Source organism: Nematolebias whitei, unplaced genomic scaffold, assembly GCF_014905685.2.
Source record: "Nematolebias whitei isolate Nwh7 unplaced genomic scaffold, NemWhi1 Nwh_scaf_951, whole genome shotgun sequence".
NCBI classification, from domain to species: Eukaryota; Metazoa; Chordata; class Actinopteri; order Cyprinodontiformes; family Rivulidae; genus Nematolebias; species Nematolebias whitei.
Window position 1 is genome coordinate 1 of NW_023619496.1, and position 5032 is coordinate 5032.

At 37.8% G+C, this 5032-nt stretch overlaps 1 long non-coding RNA gene across 1 annotated transcript; it reads left to right on the forward strand.

Annotated features, from left to right (window-relative positions):
* Positions 1–2569: 2569 nt before the first annotated feature.
* Positions 2570–4800, forward strand: LOC119429402. Its single transcript, XR_005187771.1, has 3 exons — positions 2570–2666; positions 3751–3827; positions 4699–4800. It is a non-coding gene; the product is annotated as an uncharacterized LOC119429402 (long non-coding RNA).
* Positions 4801–5032: the final 232 nt, after the last annotated feature.

Below are 5032 nucleotides of genomic sequence, written 5' to 3' on the forward strand. Positions count from 1 at the left end.
TGTAGTTGTTAGCGTCTTTAGCTGTTAGCGTCTGTAGTTGTTAGCATCTGTAGTTGTTAGCGTCTGTAGTTGGTAGCGTCTTTAGCTGTTAGCGTCTGTAGTTGGTAGCGTCTTTAGCTGTTAGCGTCTGTAGTTGTTAGCATGTGTAGCTGTTAGCATCTGTAGTTGTTAGCATCTGTAGTTGTTAGCGTCTATAGTTGTTAACGTCTGTAGCTGTTAGTGTCTGTAGCTGTTAACATCTGTAGCTGTTAGCGTGTGTAGCTGTTAGCGTCTGTAGTTGTTAAGATCTATAGCTGTTAGCGATTTTAGTTGTTAACGTTTGTAGTTGTTAGCATGTGTATCTGTTAGCTTCTGTAGTTGTTAACGTCTGTAGTTGTTACCGTCTGTAGCTGTTAACGTTTGTAGTTGTTAGCATGTGTAGCTGTTAGCGATTGTAGTTGTTAACATCTGTAGCTGTTAGCGTCTGTTGTTGTTAACGTTTGTAGTTGTTAGCATGTGTAGCTGGTAATATCTGTAGTTGTTAGTGTATGTAGTTGTCAGCGTCTGTAGTTGTTAACGTTTGTAGTTGTTGTCTGTAGTTAACATCTGTAGTTGTTAGCATCTGTAGTTGTTAGCGTCTGTAGTTGTTAGCGTCTGTAGTTGTTAGCGTCTGTAGTTGTTAACGTTTGTAGCTATTAGCGTCTGTAGCTGTTAGCGTCTGTAGTTGTTAGCGTTTGTAGTTGTTAGTGTCTGTAGTTGTTAACATATGTAGTTGTTAGCGTCTATAGCTGTTAGTGTCTGTAGCTGTTAACATCTGTAGTTGTTAGCATCTGTAGTTGTTAGCGTCTGTAGTTGTTAGCGTCTGTAGTTGTTAGCGTCTGTAGTTGTTAACGTTTGTAGCTATTAGCGTCTGTAGCTGTTAGTGTCTGTAGTTGTTAGCGTTTGTAGTTGTTAGCGTCTGTAGTTGTTAACGTATGTAGTTGTTAGCGTCTATAGCTGTTAGTGTCTGTAGCTGTTAACAAATGTAGTTGTTAGTGTCTGTAGTTGTAATCGTCTGTAGTTGTTAGCATCTATAGCTGTTAGTGTCTGTAGCTGTTAACATCTGTAGTTGTTAGTGTCTGTGGATGTTAACATCTGTAGTTGTTAGTATCTGTGGATGTTAGCATCTGTAGTTTTTAGTGTCTGTAGTTGTTAACATGTAGTTGTTAGTGTCTTTAGTTGTTAGCATGTGTAGTTGTTAGTGTCTGTAGTTGTTAGCATGTGTAGTTGTTAGTGTCTGTAGTTGTTAACATCTGTAGTTGTTAGCGTCTGTAGTTGTTAACGTCTTGTGCTGTTAGCGTCTGTAGCTGTTAACATCTGTAGCTGTTAGCGTCTGTAGTTGTTAGCCTCTGTAGCTGTTAGCATCTGTAGTTGTTAGCGTCTAAAGTTGTTCGTGTCTGTAGTTGTTAGCCTGTGTAGCTGTTAGCGTCTATAGTTGTTAACGTTTGTAGTTGTTAGTGTCTGTAGTTGTTAACATCTGTAGTTGTTAGCATCTATAGCTGTTAGTGTCTGTAGCTGTTAACATCTGTAGTATTTATTGTCTGTAGTTGTAATCGTCTGTAGTTGTTAGCATCTATAGCTGTTAGTGCCTGTAGCTGTTAACATCTGTAGTTGTTAGTGTCTGTGGATGTTAACATCTGTAGTTTTTAGCGTCTGTAGCTGTTAATGTCTGTAGTTGTTAGCGTCTCTAGCTGTTAACATCTGTAGTTGTTAGTGTCTGTAGTTGTTAGTGTCTGTAGTTGTTAACATCTGTAGTTGTTAGTGTCTGTAGTTGTTAACATCTGTAGTTGTTAGCATCTGTAGCTGTTAGTGTCTGTAGTTTTTTAAGATATTTCCTATTTTGACTTGTCCTATGTTTTGATCTGCTCAGAGACGGGATTATAATGAAATTATGACCCGGTTCTTACTGGGTTAAACTGGGCCAGCAAACTCTTAAGAGAGTCTCCATGATAATTCAATATCTGTCAAGAAATAGTTTAATCAGCTTGCCACATCACGTAGAAAAGGCTTTAAAGCACCGTCTCATGTTTTCCTTGCACATCATTACACATAAAACCACACTTAGTCCCGCCCCTTCATACACTGATAAGCTGAGCTCCCCTTCTGCGAAAGGCAGAGTCTAGGACCCCATAAATGAGTGACAACACGGGACTTCAGGGCTCTTCCGGTTCTGTGAATGCGTCACAGGATTGTGTAGAGTCCAGCGCTGTGAAATTGTAATCTTTTCCTGTGTTTTTTAATATAACTGATAAAACTCAATGGACGTTTGTTTCCTTGATTTATTTGTTAGCATGAGTTGTCACTTCTGAGGGAGGTTCGAGCCGGGGGTAAAGACGTGGGCTGGAGGGGGTTTCTGGATCCGGTGGCCCGCAGCCAGATCACGTCTTTAACAAGTTGTTAGCGTCTGTAGCTGTTAGCATGTGTAGCTTTTAGCATGTGCAGCTGTTAGCATGTGTATCTGTTAGCATGTGTAGCTGTTAGCATGTGTAGCTGTTAGCATGTGTATCTGTTAGCATGTGTAGCTGTTAGCAGCCACGTATCGTTGCGTGCTTGGATAATCTAGTCTCGTGACTGTGTCTCTATTTTTCTGTGTAGGAGCAGGAGCTTCACGTCAGACCTCCACCAACCACATGTTTGTTCTCTAACAGGTATGGTTGTAATTTCTAGTAAAGTTGTTCAATATTAAGCTTCGGTCCAGCAGCCTCCACTTCAAAAAGTCAGCGCTCACGCGGTTTGGTTGTGCACGCGCTAACACCACCATGTAGTCACGCTTGCGAGGTTCTTTCAAAATAAAAGCTGATGTGTGTCTCCTGTTGGTACAAACTCTGGACATAAAACACATGTTAGCACTGGAAGCTGTAACGGGACCAACATTCCTGCTCAGCTGTTTCCACAAAAAGTTTCAATGTCGCCCCCATATCCAAAGAGTAGAGAACTTTTTGTGTTGTAAGTTAAATAAATAAAAAACTCCAATGAGTTTTTCATGTTTTGACTCGAGTTGTTTGAAGTCATTCTTGCTGGTCCATGTTCAGAAATGATTTTTAATGTCCGCCTGTGAATATGATCCATAATATTTGACTTTAGTCTCTGTTTTGTGGTTATTTGTATGTTCATGATGTGAGAATGTTCAATTGTTTTCCCTGAAGTTTCCATTAATATTAAAACAAAACTCTTAGTTTCCAGTGACCAGTCTCACTTCAGGCTGACTGTAGAACATCTCCAGATGTTGCTCAACAGATGTCACCAAGATCTCATGTGGAATTTCAAAATAAAAGCCCTCCAAAGTTGGACATTTTCCATAGAATTGTCCCTAAGTTTCTGTGTTTATTGCTCGTTCTTCAGGATGTTGTAGAAACAGCGAGGGTAAGTACGGCTTTACCAGAAATCACATCATTAGTGCAGAAAATGTATTGTCTCGTTGAAATGCAACATAGTTCAAGTAAAAACAGGAATGTTTCATTTAAAATAATTTATATGTTTAATATTTTAAGTGACAATAACCATTTGGAAAAATAAAGTTTAAATTGTACATTAATGTCAGAAATGACATTTATATCATTTTAACATCAAGTGTTTGTTTTTCCTGGTAAATGTTGAGAATTACAAGAGCTTTGTGTTATTTGTCCATGTCGACCAAAATCACTGGAGGTTTCTGGTTAGTGTGCATAAAAATGATACTTGTTGTTCTCGCAGAACATTTTAATTTAAAGTTTCATGTTTTGATTTGTGCAGAAACTCTGTGAACCACACAGTCTTTCTGGTGGATCAAGTTCAGCAGAAGACGATTGAAAACCTGCAAAAACATTTAGGTAAGTATTTATTAAGAGACAGAGGAGAAAAGTCTAACACTGAATTATATCTGGTGAGCTGCTTTTAAAATGATTTTAGTTGCTGTTATGGCCATGAAGGACAGAGTGCACATTTTATTCAAGTTTGATTCAGGAACATCATAAATTACACATGAATGTTTTTCACTGAAACTAAATGAATCTTCAAACTTGTTCCTGATCATTTTGAAAGAGATTTAGTAACAACTTGAGTTGGACACATCATGCCAGTGTAAGGACGACACGTGTTCCTTGTGTTGTGGCTCCTACAAAGTTTCTGAACACTTGAAGTCATCCTGCTACATTTATTAAACATCAAATGTCTCTACAGCTTTCTGTTCTTTGATCAAATAGATTTTCTGAATCATTAAACTTCATTTCCTTCAAACTACTAATTGGTTTTGATTTGTTCAAAAACTCACATTTCTCTAAGTCAATTGATCAAAACGTGCACGTTATTAAAATGCAGTCAGTTCTCACACTCACTGTTAAAGTCTAATAGAAAATAAATCAGTCAAAGTTCATTTAAATGTTGCTCATTAATTGTTCTTTTAATTGTAATTAGAATATTTAGCTGATGTTCAAATCAGTTCCTACAACTTGTGTTTCTTGAACAATTAGTTTCAAATATTTACTGATTCTATTAAAAGCTGCAACAGAGTTGAGCTGAACTGAAGGAGAGCGCGTCAGAAAAATGTGATTGTGTGACGTTAAATAGAACGGAGGCGTCGTGCTCCAGCCGCTCCAAAAGGATGGAAATATCTGCTGGGACATTGTTGTGGTAGTTGTTCACTGGAAACTTTGTTACTTGTTTATTGTTTGTACCTTTTCTTATGGTTTCTATATTTTTTAGATTGCCAGAGAAGTGATGAAGACTTTCCTGATATTCCAGCATCAGTTTTGAAAGATCAAAACTGGAAATCATAAAGTAAAGAGGAATGGGTCAACAGATACTGACTGCCTCAGGTTTGGTCCTGAAGGTTTGATTTCAACATTCTAATAGACTTATGCATTATTGTCCAACAAGGAAGTGACTAAAAATAGTTCACTCTGAAGATAATAATATTTTAAAGTGCAAAGGTTGTTAAGAAGGTGAAGAGGAGACGAATAATATCTGATTGGTTGAGCTGAGAACTGAAAAGGCTGAATGTGATTCAAATAAGTGATAAAGTTCACAATCACATTTG